We start from the raw sequence: 19,646 nt of genomic DNA, 5'->3' as shown, positions 1-19,646 counted from the left end.
AGTTAGTAGTTAGTTTTAGTTAGTTAGTAGTTAGTTAGTTAGTTAGTTAGTTAGTTAGTTAGTTAGTTAGTTTTTTAGTTAGAGTTTAGTTAGTTAGTTTTAGTTAGTTAGTTAGTTGAGTTTAGTGGTTAGTTAGTTAGTCTCTTCGAATCCATGTCCTTCAGCCGGACAGATGTGTACCACAATTCGCAAAGTTTTTCGAAGTTCCATAAATTAACATTTTTACATAAAAATGTTTATTGCGTTTTTACACTCTGGCAAATGCTTTTACACACACAACTGCTCATGAGTGCGATGATGAAAGTTAAGCCAAAGTTTACAAAATAAACACGAGGCCCCCGAAAGCTTCATCAACAACAAAAAAGAAAGAAAAACAAGCAAGAGAAAAAAGTAAACAAACTTATAAACCAGGTAGAATTGTTTTATAAGGAAAATAAAGAAAATTACTGAGGAAGAAGTGTTTGATAAAGAGAAAGCTTTTTCCCCCAAATTTAACTGAGCTGTTTCGGGGGATGGCAATAGACATGCATACATATGTATGTACATATGTAGGTGCTCTTTTGTTAAGTATAACAATTAATTTATGTCAGTGATGAGCAAAAGTTTATCACACAAACAATTACTCTCCAATGTTCGTTTAAAATGAGAGATAGAAAGAGAGTTGCATGAATAGTATTAGGGTGTTTATACGAATTGTACAATACAAAATTTGTTATAGTGTTATACATGTGTATGAGTTTGTATAAAATTATCACAGATTTAAATTTAGTTTTAAAGATGTTGTCTTTTGGATTTTTTGAATCAGTTTAGTTAGAGACGTTGAAGAGTTTTGAGCTTCTAAAAAATACATGGTGGTAGATGAAAATCGTAAAACGAGTTTATACTCTAGTTGGATGAAATATAATAAAAATATCAAAAAAATAAAACAACAAACAAACAAACAACAATAAGTTATAAGCAGAATAAAAAACAAGATAAACAAATTAAGGATTTGAGTAATGACAGAAAAAGTTTTGAAAGGTGAAAGGTTTTATGTATGAAAAGGATTTCAATTAAAGAATAAGAGAATTAAGAAATCAAGAAAAATAAGTTTTAATTAAATTTTTAAATAAATAAAATTAAGAAAATTATTTCTTGATAATTTCAGTCATTTAAAATAAATCTTCAAAAAAAAAAACAATTTATAAAAAATAAAATTATATAAAAAACCACAAAAAGTTTAAAGTGCAAAAAAAGTGTTTAACCAAATTTTACACAATTATTTAATAAAAAATAATTAAAAAAACAAATAAAACTAACCACAAATATATACTTTATCATAAATTAAAAAAAAAAACAGTGTCAAAGATTCAAAGTCAAATACCTATACACAGTCAACGAGGCATAAATTTTATAGAGAGAGCCCAAGTCAGAGAGACAAAAAAACCTTAAGGACAACAAATTAAATGTAAGTGATTTTGCAATTATTTCTAATAACAATTGTGTTTGTATGTTTTTGTTTTTCTTTTACTTTAAGCAGTAAAACGAGTGCTCTCATTATTACATCTCATATTTAATACACAATATTTACCGTTATCTATGTATATAATTTTTATTAATGAGTGTGAGAGCTAAAAGAAAAGTTATTTACAGGTACTTTTACAATTTTTTTACGTTCTTTGTCATTTTCTTTTCAAGTCAAACAAAGACATTCATCTTTTATTGTGTTTTGTGTTTTGCGTTTTCTTTGTTTTTATTTTTGATGCTTTTTGTTTTATTTAAATACTTTTGTAGAGAACTTTTTCTAAAAATCTCTACTACTTATTGTGTAAATTCTACCATATGGAATAGGTACTTTATTATTTTTAAGAAACCCAATGAAAAGGCAGTGATATACAATTTTTTATTTATAATTTAAGATTTTGATTAAAGTTGTCACTATTTGAGATTAGTCTAGTGAAGCTTTGTAGAGCTAAAACTTGTTATTGGACAGTTTTGGAACTTAGCTTAAGGGGAAGAGGACTTACACATACCTAGTACTGTGTCTAGTTTTTGAAGGTAGTTCTGATCTTAATTTTTTGAAGGGAAGTTGGTATGGGGAATAGGTCAAATGAGAACCGATCATTATGATAACCGGCAGTGTCAATTAGACTTTTATAAAACTAAGTTTGACCAATTTTTGTTGACATATTAGAACATTTAACATAATTATGACCTCAAAACACTATTCGGGGGATACGGTTGTAAGGGGGCTTGGCGAAATAATAGACCGATTTTAATCATTTACAATATGCTGCATCCATGGATCAAATAAAGAGTACGTGCTAAATTTCATCTAAATGTCTTAAAAATTGTGACCTTTGGCGTGCCCACAAGCTTTACATGGACACAGACATACGGACGGACAGAAGGACATAGCTAAATCAACTCAGACAGTGATTCTGAGCCGATTGGTAAGGTATTTGTGGGTGTTACAAACATCAGCACAAACGATTTATATTTTTTTAAAAGCTAACTTTGCGTGAAATATTTTAAATCAAAAAAATTGAAAATTTTTGATGCTGCTGGTCCTTTTTGTATATTGCCCTTGTCCTTTTCATATGTAAAACAAGTAAGAAGTTATAGTCGGCCAAGGCCCACCATTTAATACCCTATACCAGTTATAAAAATAAAATGTGAATTTAACCTTGTCTTAGATATACTTAGAATCCCTATTCGGGGGGTTCAGTTGTATGGGGGCTAGGTCAAAAATAGGACCGATGTTACCCATTTTCAATAGAACTCGTGTCTAGCACAATAGAATATGATGTGCAAAATTTCATTGAATTAACTTCAAAATTGCGATCTGTACTTTGATTAAAAGGTTTACAAGCCCTTTTCGCGGGTTGAGTTGTATGGGGGCTAGGTGACAATAGATGATCATGTTCCAAATTTCATTGAATTATCTTCAAAAATGCAACCTGTAGTTTGATTACAAGGTTTACATGGACGGACAGACAGATAAACAGATAGACAGACAAAATGTGTGAATGTGTGAAGCAAATTTCATTGAAATCCGAAAGGGTCATGTTCAAAATTAAATATTTTCGTTTTAAATTTTCTAAAATTACTCTGTTAATATATAAATCTTTATATTGTAATTTAATTGGCATAAATGTAATAACTACAACAAAGCCAATTAAAAATTTAATCAATTAAAAATAAAAAGATTTAAACTTAGAACATATAGGATAGTTTTTAAAATTAAACTACCCGAGGTGTTTTACTTTAAGGACCCCTGAAATAAATAATAGAAATAATGTAAACAAGTTAATTGAATAGAAAACTGCCAATAATATATTCTGAGAAGTTGAAATTAAAAAAAATATATATAACAATTTATTTTCAGTATTATTTATTATTTACTATATTGTTATTTTGCCTATAACTTCTTACCGAATACTTCTTTAATTCCTGAAAATTAATTATATTTCTTAGAAGAAATGAACACACTTATCAAGAATAAAGATCCTTTATATAAATTGTGTAAGTTGAAAGTAAAAGTTTTCTTCCCGGGAAATGTAAAACGCACATGCAGACACTCAAATAAATTTACACATGCTGTGTTTGTTTGAAATTAAAGATGAAGAACATTAAAACGGTTATGCTACAACTACTACTTCTAGTTAAGAGTATATTTTACTAATAAACCGTAAAATTATACTTAAACATGATGTTGTTTTCAACCACATACATATGTGTATTTATCCAAAATAAATGTAACCCTGCAGTTTTATGAGTAGTAAATGTATGCTTTTTAGGCAGTAGTTTTTCCAAATGTCTTATTTATATGAAAATTAAAAGATTTGGTGATATAATTATATGTTTAATGTAAATAGAAGTCAATTGGTTACTTAAATCGTCCCAAGCAATACAGAGGAAAGACAAGTACATAGTCATTAGTTTGTATCTCTCTATACAGGCAGGTTATTGTAATCTAAAACAGAGCCAATTTGTTATGTGGTCAATATTTGGTGAGCTGAATTAAAGGATAAAAAAGTCCTTTTTATACTTTGACCTAACTTTAAATTTGGGCCCACCCTAATGCACATACATATGTAATATACATATGTATGTTATGTATGTACACTTGTATATATATAAGTAGTTGTTACTATATATTTGTATTGATACGCACTGTCTGAGGTCGATTTTTTACGTTTTACTTATTTATTTACTATTTTGTATAATATACCAGCTGAGCTTTTAATACCCTACATCACTATAGTGGAGAGGGTTGCGTGTTGAACTGTTATTTGCAATATATAAAAATGCAAAAGTCAATTAAGGATATAAACCTTATAATTGTCTCTTACAAAGGTCTCAATTTTAAACATAATTCGATAAAATTTGGTACAACAAAATATATATTTTTAATCCTTTAAATTTTAGTGTATTTTAGCTTTAACTCACTTTGGAAAAAAGTGGAAAAAATTTTTAATTTAAAAAAAAAATTTAAAACTTTTTTAAATATTTTGTTCGAAAGATTGAAGATTGAAACTATTAGGAATACATTTTGCTATGAACAATAGATAATGAGTTATATAGATGAGAAGAAACACTTGTTTTGTATCGACCCACTGTAGCTCAAAGAGTTCTTGACCGATCTTGTAGAAAAATTGTGTATAAATTACTATCGAAAAGGACTAATATATTTCAATTGAAAATTTCATACCGATAGGAAGACATCGGTTTCAAAAGTTGGGTCACTGAGCATGACCCAACAACAAATATTTTGCTATAAATACAAATAAATAAACAATTCCACAAAAAAAGTAATAATAAAAAGATACACTTAAAATGTTTGTAAAAATAAAAAAGCAAATGTTTATCATACAGTAAAATATCTTATAAATTCTTAATTTTTCTTTTACACTTTAATATATACAAACATAAACGTCTTAACTCCAAATAACTAAGAGTCTTTAATTATGAAAATTGAACAATATGGATTCACGATTTACGACTAGCCCCTAGTTAGGTCAAAAAAGTTCGGATTAGTCATAATGAAAGTGGTCCTTTCCATAAAAAGTAAAACATTATTTGGGGAACAGCTAAAAATCCAAATTTTAAGTTACAACACTATTGCTTTAAATGAACACTGTATTTATGCTTATAAGGATTTGTAGCAGCACAACATGTAAATATTTACATGTACATAAGTATGTATGTATCTGTGTCGATTTGATACCTTTTCATTTTGAATGTATGTGAGTTTATATTTTATCATCGTTAAGTTAGTCAATCAGTTAGTGGGTCGTTACAACATTGGCATCGTCATCGTTAGTCTCGTCCTACCTTAAAATATTATATATTCTGATGAAAAGAGCACAATTTCTTATTGTGAGATAGTTTGTTTCTTTTATAATACTGACATAATAGAAAGGAAAAAGGAGATACAAAGTATTCCTTTTGATACATACATACTACATAAGTACATATGTTTATCTATACATATACTTATTTATGTATGTATGTGTTCTAAATGTTTACTAGTTATGTATTATTTTGTATATTTTATTATATTTTTTTTACTGCTTGTTACTTTTCTTCCATTTTATTTATGCCAAGTACTTTGTACATTTCATTTTAGTACTTTAATATTATTTTTATTTTCATCTTTAAGAATTTTTTTGGACATATTTTTTTGATAAGACTTTAAGAGCGTATTTAGCTCAGTAGGTCGTTAAAACAATTAAGTCCCTTTTGAATTTATTTGGTATTTTATTTTGTACTAAAAAAAACTACTTTTTTAAGAAAACTATAAAAATACTACACAAATGTGCGAGTTAAATAATTCTTTTATTTATATATATTTGTTTCAAAAATAGTAATGTTTATTCGTATTCAATAAACTCATAAAGTATGACACTTATTGGGAAAAAATTTAAAATATTTAATACGGACGTCATCAGAAGTGATCCTGTGAAGTTAATAGTTAATATGTTTATTACTTAGGGTAATCAGTCGGTTAAATAGAAGCAGGGAATAGAATCGAATAGACCATCCAATACATTGTCTTATATACTATTGATATTCGAACGAAATTACAAATTCTAAATTGTGGTCAACATATTCTAAAATTACTAACATAGTGAAATCTAATAAATACTATATTTGTATGATGAGTATACATTACAATTACCGTTGTGACAGCAACATATAGCATCAGTATCATCATACATGATTCTTTTTTTTTTTGAAATAAAACAGGGGCACAATTATAAACACGAAAGAAGATAGAAAACTGACACCCTCATCATCATCACCAGAGGCAACAACATAACCCGCATTAATATGTATTTAGCAGCAACATTAGGTCTCTTTATTTTAACTATACTTATGATATAAATATGTTTGAGGACAGAACCTGCAGTTTTAATGATTATGTTTGTGATCATAGAACAGGTTTTGCACTAAGGTATTGCATCTCCGGCTTTGGGTTAGTAATGAGTGTTGTAGTATGTTAGACTGGAGGTGGTGGGTTCGATTCACTCCTGAGACACTGATAAAGGAGAGCACAGAAGTTCCGAAGGGGTAATATGTGTATTTCTAACTAACTAACTAACTAACTAACTAACTAACTAACTAACTAACTAACTAACTAACTAACTAACTAACTAACTAACTAACTAACTAACTAACTAACTAACTAACTAACTAACTAACTAACTAACTAACTAACTAACTAACTAACTAACTAACTAACTAACTAACTAACTAACTAACTAACTAACTAACTAACTAACTAACTAACTAACTAACTAACTAACTAACTAACTAACTACTAACTAACTAACTAACTAACTAACTAACTAACTACTAACTAACTAACTAACTAACTAACTAACTAACTAACTAACTACTAACTAACTAACTAACTAACTAACTAACTAACTAACTAACTAACTAACTAACTAACTAACTAACTAACTAACTAACTAACTAACTAACTAACTAACTAACTAACTAACTAACTAACTAACTAACTAACTAACTAACTAACTAACTAACCTAACTAACTAACTAACTAACTAACTAACTAACTAACTAACTAACTAACTAACTAACTAACTAACTAACTAACTAACTAACTAACTAACTAACTAACTAACTAACTAACTAACTAACTAACTAACTAACTAACTAACTAACTAACTAACTAACTAACTAACTAACTAACTAACTAACTAACTAACTAACTAACTAACTAACTAACTAACTAACTAACTAACTAACTAACTAACTAACTAACTAACTAACTAACTAACTAACTAACTAACTAACTAACTAACTAACTAACTAACTAACTAACTAACTAACTAACTAACTAACTAACTAACTACTAACTAACTAACTAACTAACTAACTAACTAACTAACTAACTACTAACTAACTAACTACTAACTAACTAACTAACTAACTAACTAACTAACTAACTAACTAACTAACTAACTAACTAACTAACTAACTAACTAACTAACTAACTAACTAACTAACTAACTAACTAACTAACTAACTAACTAACTAACTAACTAACTAACTAACTAACTAACTAACTAACTAACTAACTAACTAACTAACTAACTAACTAACTAACTAACTAACTAACTAACTAACTAACTAACTAACTAACTAACTAACTAACTAACTAACTACTAACTAACTAACTAACTAACTAACTAACTACTAACTACTAACTAACTAACTAACTAACTAACTAACTAACTAACTAACTAACTAACTAACTAACTAACTAACTAACTAACTAACTAACTAACTAACTAACTAACTAACTAACTAACTAACTAACTATCTAACTAACTAATTAGCTACCTAACTAACTAACTAACTAACTAACTAACTAACTAACTAATTAACATGGCAATGTAACTTTTTGCTGGGTATACTATGTATCTACTATTGTAGAAAATAAAACTAAATACAAATGACACTAAAACATTTTCCAAAAATTTATATTTTTGGTTTAGTTAAAAAAAATACTTACCAGTAGTTATATACACACATGTACATATGTATGTATTTTTGCGTTCTTTGATAGACACCCATCTAATTTGAACATTTATCATGCTGATGTATGGGTGTTAAAAACAACATAAAAAAGTAAAAAAAAATGTAGCCGGTTTAGCACTATGATATGACTATGATATGACATGATTTTTAAAATTATTCCTAATAGTTAGTTCATATTCCGGCAGATTATTTGTATGGGCTTTAGATGAAATCTTGGTTCAATTTCAAACATTTTTATAGGTTTTTGAGATCACGATTGAGCGACTGTAATATTAGAACTTACAAACGCAGAATATAATCGCTACTATAGTTCTATACTATACTCAACTTCAAAAAAACATTCTTTTAGGGAACCTTATAAATAAACCGGAATTTTGAGAGGATTTACAAAAATACGATTTTGCTTTCAGACAGAGTGAGTGGGTCTATTGTACATGTATGTATACATATATTTATGGGTCAGTGATGAGGTCGGATTTTTAAGCATGAGTTTGTTGATTGATGTGTTATGACTCGTATAAGTGTTGGTATGCGGAAATGTCCAATCATTTGGAACTGTTTACAAATTAAATTAAGGCATTCAAAACTATTAGTACTGTTACAAACAAAAACACGTATATCGAATAGATTTTACTCAAATCCATATATTGTTTAATAATAAACCACTGATCGATCATTTTTATTTTTCCACTTTAAATATATTGTACTAAGTATTAGATATAAATTTAGGCAAAAATTTCCATATGAAATAAATTTTACTATCCTGTCGTGCCATAGATTTGTTAAGGTTATTATTTATTATTGTTTTGCTAAAATAATAATAGTAATAATGGAACCACAGCTGTATGCGATGTTGATGCCACATAAAGTATTAAACGAATACAATACAATACCGCAAAAATATTCATAAATCACAATAATCACACAACATGATGTCTGCCTTTCTAGTGGCCGAAATAAACAATAAATTTATTGTACATTGTACATACATACATATGTATGTAGATTTCAAAAAGGGTGAATGAATATGCAAATGAATAACAATGATATTTTTACAAATGTTTGGAATATTTTTAATTTTATTTCTAAACAACAACGAACCAACAAAATCATTGCAATGAATATTTATTTCAAATAATTACACATTTAATTAAAGGAAAATCAATGGAATGGAAGAAAAACAATATAAAAAAAATAATTATAATATTTTGCTGATGCTAGATTTAATAGGCTGTAGAATGTTTACACCTAATGCAAAAAGGAGGGTTTAATAAAGAGTCATATTAATGCAGATATAATTCATAATTTTACACTAGATATCGGTAAAATGAGTTCTCGTAAGCTCTCTTTCTTTCCAACGTACAACGCTCGCTTACAAATAGCTACTTAAATAAGTACTTACAAATAGGGAGTTAAAAAGTTGTTTTGTTTTACGCACAACCAAAAAAGGTTTAGCGCACAGAATATGAGCTTGGGTCTGTTGTTCGTTAGTTCGCTGTCTCACTCACGACACCAAGGAGAATGTGCAAAAAAAATCGAAATAATGTACTTACGTATCTGATTATATGTAAGTCATTAAAAAAAGTAAAACAGACGGTATGTAGTGGTTATGCAGGCTCAAGTCATTACCGAGTTTTTGCTGGGCTGCAGGGCTCGGCCTATAATTGACCGAAACACCCACTTTTACTTCTTTTTGTTTTGTCTGGTTAATAAAAAAAATTTCAACAAATATTTTTTAAAACTGTATTTTTTCACTCTATATTATATTTTCACAGTTAAACTTAAACATATCATTTCCGTCATGGAAAATGTTTATATTGTATTTAAAAAAATGTTGTTTAAATAAAATAATAAAACTGCAACGGAAATTAAAACATATTGCAGTCACAAATATTTAAATTTGTGAAAAAAACAACAACAAATAAAAAGACAGACGACTGACATGTCAAACAAATAGTAGAAATATTTCAACAAAAAAATGTCTGTATCTCCACACTTGTCTGTCATAATTGTTCGTGTCTATTTATTTAAATTTTTTAATGTCTGCACTGAATTACTTTCTTTATAATTTATACGCACCATAAAATATTGCTTTTGTTGTTGTACTCAAAATATAAATTGACACTTATAATTTTCATAATGATTATTTTTCATTATTACTGTAACTTTTTTTTATAATTTTATTGTATTTTCTTTAAAATTGCACAACAGTTTTATTATTTCTTTCGCAGACAATCTTCAGTATGTTTGAAGTGGGGACTTGTTTGTGTGTTGAATGCGTAACTAGAATAAAAATTAAATGTTTAATATTCCATTCGAAATCTATTTAAAAAAGATCTTGGCTTTTTTATTGGCTCAAATTGGTTTGCACATTCATTTCTAATTCTTGGAATTTGGCAAACATGTAATTTTTTTGTAAATAGTTTGATCAATAAATTATAATTTTAATTAAAACCAATTCAATATTATCTACATAATATTTGCTTTCCATATTTAAAATTCACACCCCTGATCTCTTGCATTTCATTGCTGTTTGTAAACAATTTTTTACACATTTTTTTTTTTTCATATTCATAAATCAAATTTTCTCACAGCAAGAGATCAACGCCACTATCACTGTCTATAGTTTTAATTAAATACATCAACAAAAACAGATACAAATATATAAATGTTCACAACATAGTTCATGTTTAAAAAATTTAAATAAAGCACAACCGCTATTTGCAACAACAACAATATTCATAAATCACTGACCACCATACTCCCTTACACACTTCTCTGCTGCACCCACATAATAAGAGCACAAGTGTATTGCTCTCTTTATGGTCAGTGTACTTTTACAATTAGTGAATCAATGGGTGAATCTGAGTAACTATACATACATATGTATATGTATGTATGTCAGAGTGTGTATATAGATTTTAAAATAATCATAATAATGATAGTAATATTAAATGATGGTTCAGTTGAAAAGTACTTTTGGGTACTTTTTATTGGATTAGAATTTTAACAAATAAGTAAATCTATGTCGAATGAGGGTGGTACTTTTTTTTGGTACATTTCATTCTACACAAAGTTCTGACACAAAGTTCAAAGGACCACCGATATCGGTAACATTTTTACTAAACTTCAGAAAAGGAGAAATACAATTGATTAGTACATAGATTAGTATATTATTAATAGATTAGTACATAGCCTATTCATTAGGCTAGTCCTTAGATTCTTCAATAGACTATTCCATAGACTAGTCGATAGGCAAGTAAATAGGCTGGTCCATAGACTAGTCCATAGACTAGCCAACAGTTGAGTTCACACCCAAGTCCATACATTGGTCAATAGACTATTCCATAGACTAGTCGATAGGCAAGTAAATAAGCTGGTCCATAGACTAATCCATACACCAGTCCATAGCCTAGCTAACAGTCGAGTTCACATACAAGTCCATATATTAGTCAATAGACTAATCCATAGACTAGTCGATAGGCAAGTAAATAGGCTGGTCCATAGATTAGCCAACAGCCGAGTCCACAGACAAGTAAATAGACTACTCAGTCAAAAGTCTAATAAAGTAGACTAGTTAATAAACGTGCCAATAGACCTTATCCAATAGATTAGTCAATAAACTGTTCAAAAAACTAGTCCATAAATTAGTCAAAATACTAGTCCACAGACTTGTCAGCAGTCTAGTCAACATAAATTGGCTAGTCCACAGGCTAATCCATAGACTACTCAACATATTAGTGCATAGACTAGTCAACTGACTAATCAATAGATTAGTAAATAGGCTAGACTAGTTAATAGACTAGTCCATAGAGACATACGTACTTAGAGATGTAATCGGTAGATCGAAACATGAAATAAAATAAGACGAGAACTTGTTCTTACTCTATGGTAAATTAGAGTAAACCCTAAACATATTCGCACAAAGAAGGCATATTTAATAGTATCACTTGTATACCTTACATCCTCCATCATTCATTTTATCGTGCATAAGTCTTTTAACCGACATATTCTTACCGCGAATTTGGGTTTAAACCACAAACCACTCCTTTACACTCACTCTAGGTATACTGGTGGGTAAGGTCCACTACTCCTACATTCATCCCGTATCATATACACTTATCACTAACTCATTTCCAACGCTTAATCTCACAGTTACTTCTCTATGGATTATCTCTTGTCTCGGCAACAGCACCGAACTTATCCGGATTATAGACTTTACCGTGCATCAGTTTTTTTTTAACCGACATTTTCTTCCCACGAATTTGTGTTTAAACCAAAGCCACCCCGAAGGTACCTCTACAATAACTGAGACAAGACAAATTTCGAAACTCTGCTCTGCGGGCTAACGATTCTCGTGGTATCAGATTATATGGTTCTCTAGTTCTACCCATGTCGAATCATTCTAAGAAAAGGCCGATGATACATTTGATCATCACCAGTTTATAGTCCCGGCAGACTAGAGGTACTGGTAACATATCTTTTCGCCGGTTAGTCGGTCTTAATTTTTAACAATGTAGGGTATTAGATGGGTTAAACCAACTTGTTTATATTGCTACTGTAGTTTATTTATTTCATTTTATCGTCATTATTATTGCGGATACAATAGAATAATGTTGTCTTTTAAAGTTGAAATAACGCAGCAAAAACTCGGTAATGATTTTTATTTACATAACCACTTACTTTTCAATGACTACTACATACCGTCTGCATTACTTTTAATAACTCTTATAATGACTTTCATATAACAGTTTATTTTGAGTTTGAATGAAGATGTATTGTTGGTTGTTTTTGCTGGGAATCTATAGATGCAACTAAGTAAATGACAGTAGCAGACTGTAGTAATAATAATGCAGTAATAATGAAAAAAGTAATTACATATTAAATTGCATATGACAGAGTCATTACAACATAACAACATGATATTTTTTTGATAATAATCTGTTTTTTTTAAAGTCAATGAACGATCTGATTAAAAAAGAAATGTGATTTAAAAATTTACAAATTCTGTCAATAGGCTGAGTTGGTTGTTGACTGCATTTGACTGCACTTGTTGTATGTCACATGTCTTTCCGTTATTCAATAATAATGAAATGGAATTCTTTATAAATTATGTTTTTATTGTTATTAAGTTATAACAATATTTTTGATTTAATAAAATATGAATGTAATGCTTTCAATCTTTGTGTGTAAATTAAATTCAAGTTTGCAAACTAAATAAAATGTAACAAAATTTTAATTTTATTTTAAAAATTGTAATTGTTATTTGGTTTATTGTAGTATATTGATATGATAATGAAAATAAGTAATATTTCTTTTTATACCCTCAACCACTATAGTGGGGAGGGTATTATGCGTTTGTGCTGATGTTTGTAACACCCAAAAATATTGGTCTTACAACCACCTTAAAGTATACCAATCGGCTCAGAATCACTTCCTGAGTCGATTAAGCTATGTCCGTCTGTCCGTCCGTCCGTCCGTCTGTCTGTGTGTCCATGTAAACACTTTTCTTGGTCCAAGGACGAACGCTATTGAAAATGGTTGAAATCAGTCCATTATTTCACCTAGCCCCCATACAACCGGACCCCCCGAATAGGGCTTTTGACCTGATAATTATGTTAAATGATCCACTATCTCTACAAAAATTGGAAAAATTTAGTTTTATATATGTCTTAATAATTATATTTTACCCTAGCCCTCATACAAAGTCCCCCTCAGAAAATGACTTGAATGTCCACAATTCACTTATAAACACTAGTATCACGATGAAATTTGGCACAAATGAGTTTTATATAAACATAATTCCCAACAATAAATTTTATAGGGATCGGACTAAGTTTTACCCTAGCCCCCATATAACCGGACTTTCCGATTTGGGCCTTTTAGCCCATAACTTTGTCAAATATAATACTATCTCTCCAAAAATCGGCACAACTAAGTTTGATATAATTATAAATAACACTGTCGATTTTTATAATGATAGGGCATTGTTTGACCCTATCCCCCATACAAAATTCCCTTCAGAAAATGATTTGAATGTCCACAATTCACTTATAAACACTAGTATCACGATGAAATTTGCCACAAATAGATTTTTGCCCTAGCCCCCATACAACCGGACCTACCGATTTGGGCCTTTTAGCTCATAACTACTATAAATATACTACTATCTTCCCAAAAATTGGAACAACTAAGTTTAATATAATTATAAATAACACTGTCATTTTTCGCCATGATCGGAAATAAAAAGTAGCCTATTGCCAGACATACAGGAATGTGCTGTGAAAATTTGAAGAAAATCGGTTTAGCCGTTAAGTAGTCTATAACGTTCAAACATACAAACATATAAACCCACAAACAAACAAACATATAAACATACAAACAAACACACATTCATTTTTATATATGTATACAGATAATTCCCAATAACACATTTTATAAGGATCGGCTCAATTTCTGCCTTAGCCCCCATACATCCGGACCTTCCGATTTCGGCCATTTATCTTTTAACTACGTCTAATATACTACTATCTATCCAAAAGTCGGCACAATGTGGTGATGTTTGTAACACTCAAAAATATTTGTCCTTATTAAGCTATCTCCTTCTTTGTGACCGTATAAACCTTGTGTACACGCAACAGATCGCAATTTTGAATATAATTTGTTAAAATGGGTCACATACTATTTTCTGGATCTTTTATTTCTCCTAGTCAGCATACAATCGAACATGAACAGACATTATTTGAAACCTATATAAGATTAACAGAAATGCTTTATTATTGAAATTAATCACATTTAATATTCGCAATTGGTGTAGGGTATCATATGGTCGGCCACGCCCGACTATAATTTCTTACTTGTTATTATGTAAAGTAGTTTAACGTTACAGTGAACCTATTGCTCACACAATAGGTTCATTGTAACTTTACACAGACCAACAGATGTTTAAACCAGAATTAACCTAATCAGATCTGGGTTTTTTTTTGTTGTCTGAAGGTTATTTGTTATATTATCATTATTTTAAGATATCTTAATCTAAAATTGAAAATATTCTTTTTAATTTTGAAAAATCTATGCAGCCCTATAACGTTGTGATAATAAAACATTAAATTTCCATTTTTCTTTAAAACTTCTTCATTTACATCTGTTTGCAGTTACATATCATAACAAATTATATCATCTGCATATTATTTCCTTAATACTACCGTTATTGTACCAGTCCTCGTTATCCTTACATTAGTTTGTATCCATGTACATACATATACATACATATGTATGTGTAAACTGATACCAAATTTATCCAGTAAACAAACCAACAAATTTTACCAAAAAACAAAACTGAATAAATGAAATAAAAATCGATATATAAAAAAAAAATAAACACATTATCGAAAATTTTTATAACATTCTTGCTTTTTGGTATGTGTCCGTAAAGAGTGAGTGAGTGCCAACAACAAAAGAAACTGGAAATGGCTGAAAACTGTGGTTAAAAGCACTTAAATATAAACAAACGTACAAGACACGACCACTTTACCATTTTACAATTCGACAGTTGAAGGTACTTTCTGTCCCGTTTTATTACTTTTTTTTTGTTGTTTTCCAACATTCGCTCGTTTTATTGTCGAGTAAAAAAGTTGAAAAAAAAAAAATAACACAAAAGTATAATAAAAGAATATTATGTCATTAAACTGTTTAAATTGTGTATATGTCAATATACTTACACATAGACTAAATGTATGTATATACTTACATATGTGTTAATGTTTGTGTATGTTGTATTAAATGTCCGGAAAAATAAGTATATCAGCAAAATAATGAATAAAACTGTTAATGACCGTATGGACAACAAATTAAAGTGTTTCTTTGTTTTACGATTGAAGTGTTAAAATTAAGACAAACAAGTAATCGAGCTATGTTAGGCAGTGCAGAATCATACATATATCCTTTCTATAGCATATTTAGCCCTTATAGATAGTGGAGTTGATTTAGCCTTGTTCGTCTGTCTGTATGTATGTTGAAATTAGTTTTCGGAAGACCCCAGATATCTGCAAGATCCGAATCTTCAATAATTTGCTTGTTTATAAAAATAAAACAGAGCAAGAGAAACTCGTTACAAATGAAGCTGTGTATTGTTAATGTTTTTGTTATTGCCAAAATCAGAGATGGAAAATTATGTGTGGGAAATTAAGCTGGGATGAGGAAATAATTTCAAATCAAATGCTAAGGGGTGTTATTAGTAACTCTGGTACTAAGGACTATTTTTTAGTACTTTTTCCTTCGATAACTGGTACATTTTGAGTTTTCTATAATATTGAACCTGGAAACATGAAATTAAGCAGGTAGAGCCCGATATAAATGAGAACCTATAAGTGCGGAGTTTTTAGTACTTTTTCGCTTTTCAAAAGGTACTTTTTGAATTTTCTGTATTATTGAACATAGAACATAAAATTAAACATTCAGTGTCGTGCTTGAATGAAAAGCTGTAGGATTTTTGGTACCTTTTCCTTCTTCAATTAATACTTTTTGTTTTTTTGCAACATTAAACCTAGAAACGTATAATCAGACATATAGGAATGAGAGTTGTTGGAATGAGAGTATATAAATGTTAATTTGTTCATACTCTTCAACTGGAAAACCAAAATTAAACACTCAGCATACTGATTGAATGAAGATCTATAAAAGGTGAGTTTCTGGTACTTTTTCGTCATTCAGTTGGTACTTTATTGAACTTAGAACCACAAAGTCAGACATACAGCATCCTAAACGCATGGAAATCTATGGGAGTGAATTTTTTTATGCTTTTTCTACTTCAACTGATACATTTTAAATCTTTTATTATATTGAACCTAGAAAAGTAAAATTAAATACGCAGCTTACTGATTGAATGAAAATCTATAATAGAGGAGTTTCTGGAAAATTTTTAGTCATTCAAATGATATTTTCTGGATTTTCTGAATATTATAAGCCCTGCAACATATTACACCATCCGACACTCAAAATTAGACACCAACGAGATGATCCTGTTTCCTTGTAAAAGGACTACAAAATTTCAAAGGAGCAGATTTTTAAAAAAATTTTATAAATACTTCTGCTTCCGCCAAATTTGGTGTCAAATGACCAAGTTGTAAAATATTTTGTGTTATTTTTATTTTCTTCTGGCAGGATCAAAAGATGTCAAAAAAGAAATTTTTGACATATTTTTATCTTAACAGTATAACATAAAAATAATACAAAATATTTCCCAACTCTTCTTGTTCTTTTGACATCAAATTTGTCATTGTTTGATCAGTAGAAGTATTTAAAATTTTTTTTTGAAAAATTTATTTCTTTACGAAATGAAAAACTAAACGATTTTTTTTTGTCTTTCTGTCGGACGGATTATATTTATGGACTAATTTTGATGATTTTAAATAGGAAAGCATGTCTGATAGAATTATTAAAAATTTAAATCCAAAAGATATATGAGGTCTTCACAAAATTGATTTCAACAAACATACATACGGACAGACAGACGACATGGCTTAATTGACCCCGCTATCTATAAGTATCCACAGTATACATACATATATACTTTATGTAGTCGGAAAATTATATTCACAAAGATGAAGGGTATAAAAAAGGCTTTTTAAATAACAATTTAAGTTTAAAATTTATAATTTCTTATATCAACAAATTTAATATGATTATTCCTTGCATCTATTTACCTGCCTTTCGATTCTCCGACACTACCACCAACGTCGGATCTGATGAAACTGGTTGAAGAGGCACAAAGGAAAAATAAGAAAATTGTAATAGGTTGTGATGCCAACTCGCATCATGTAGCTTGGGGTAGTACAAACACCAATCGCAGGGGACAAGCCCTCATGGATTTCTTTAATACTAAAGACTTGATAACATTGAACTTAGGTAATAAAGCTACCTTCGTCAATAGAATCAGAGAAGAAGTATTAGATATAACTATATGTTCAGAAGAGCTTATAAACGAAATTCAGGATTGGAGAGTTTCGGACGAGCACTCCTTTTCTGATCATCGGTACATAAGATTCAAAATACTAAGGCCACCACCAAAGCCGATAAAGTTTCGAAATAAGTCTAAAACTAATTGGACAATGTTCGGGACCTTACTAAAGAACCGTTTAGGTCAGGACACTTTTCAATGTCGAAATAAAGAGGATATAGATGCCAAAGTGGAAACGTTCACAAGTGCCCTGGTTGAATCGTTCGAGGACAGCTGCCCTCTGCGAGAGCGGAGATCTGCCCAGGAAAAACCCTGGGTAACTGGGGAGATCCGGAACCTTGGGAAGACTCTTCGCAAACTATTTAACCGGGCACGGCGTAAAAAGACCGCAGTATACTGGGATGAGTATCGTAATAAACTTGGTGAATATAAGAAAATCGTTCGAAAAGCCAAACGAGACTCCTGGAAACTTTTCTGTGAACAGGTAGATAGCGTAAATGACGTATCGAAGATAAAAAAATTCCTATCCAAAACTCATGTCCAACCGGAATCTATGATCGATGACACGGGCAGGAGGCTTGAGGATATGGAGGAGACAATGAAACTCCTAATGGATTCTCATTTCCCACCCGGTATATCGAATAACATAGATGAATCGATATTGGAGGAAGGGGAGGGTAACACGGAAATAGTTATTACAACTGACATGGTGAAAGGGGCAATCAAGAGCTTTGCTCCCTATAAAGCTGCAGGGCCGGATGGAATTTTCCCGGCACTTTTGCAGATGGAGGCGGGACTGGTTTCCGTACATCTGTCACAGATATTCACTGCATGCTTAAAATTGGCATATACCCCAGTTAAATGGCAGGATGCAAGGGTAATATTTATACCCAAACCAGGGAAACCTAGCTATGCGACACCTAAGTCCTATCGACCGATAAGTCTTACGTCCTTCCTACTTAAAACCTTGGAACGGATAGTCGATAGCATGGTTAAAAGCAGCATACCATACAATGACCTTAAATATAAGCAGCATGCTTATGTAAAGGGACGATCGGTGGAAACCGCTTTAAATGAAGTTGTCCACTACATAGGTGAATCTTTCGATAGCAAACTGTATACACTGGCAGTATGCATTGACATCGAAGGCGCTTTCAATAACGTGCACACTGATACCCTTATCCAATCCCTAGACCAGTTTTATGTTGACCGGGTGCTCCGTAACTGGATCAACTACATGCTAAGGAACAGATGGATAAGCTGCGAGATGTACGATATAACTATCAGGAAAAAGGTATTTCGCGGTATACCACAGGGTGGCATTTTGTCACCTTTACTCTGGGTCACCACGATTAATAGCCTCCTAAGGACCCTAACCGAGAAAGGACTTAGACCTGTCTGCTATGCAGACGATGTCGTAATACTTTTAAAGGGAAAGGATCCAAATTACTTGTGTAGAAGAGCTGAGGAGGCTCTGAATACGGCCTTGAGCTGGGCTCAACCGAGAGGCCTCAATGTTAACCCGGCGAAGACGGAAATCTGTCTTTTCACAAGAAAGACAAAAATTTCTACATATACTGAACCTTGCTTCTTGGGCAAGAAGATACCGGTGACAGACAAAGTTAAGTACTTAGGT

General features: G+C 30.4%; 1 protein-coding gene across 3 annotated transcripts in view; it reads left to right on the top strand.

Moving 5' to 3' along the window:
- Positions 1-805: 805 nt before the first annotated feature.
- The window catches only part of LOC119600923 (acetylcholinesterase), a 163,306-nt gene continuing 144,465 nt past the window's right edge, over positions 806-19,646 (top strand). For all 3 annotated transcript variants that reach the window (XM_037951512.1, XM_037951510.1, XM_037951511.1), the window contains exon 1: positions 806-1,447. The gene's annotated coding sequence lies outside the window, so the exon portion shown is untranslated. The remainder of the gene's footprint in view (positions 1,448-19,646) is intronic.

Source organism: Lucilia sericata, unplaced genomic scaffold (assembly GCF_015586225.1).
Source record: "Lucilia sericata isolate MDLA Ls3-8-SP2 unplaced genomic scaffold, ASM1558622v1 Contig000128F_arrow, whole genome shotgun sequence".
Classification (NCBI taxonomy): domain Eukaryota; kingdom Metazoa; phylum Arthropoda; class Insecta; order Diptera; family Calliphoridae; genus Lucilia; species Lucilia sericata.
The sequence above is the reverse complement of the archived record's forward strand: the minus strand, read 5'-3'. Positions and strand labels throughout refer to the sequence as shown.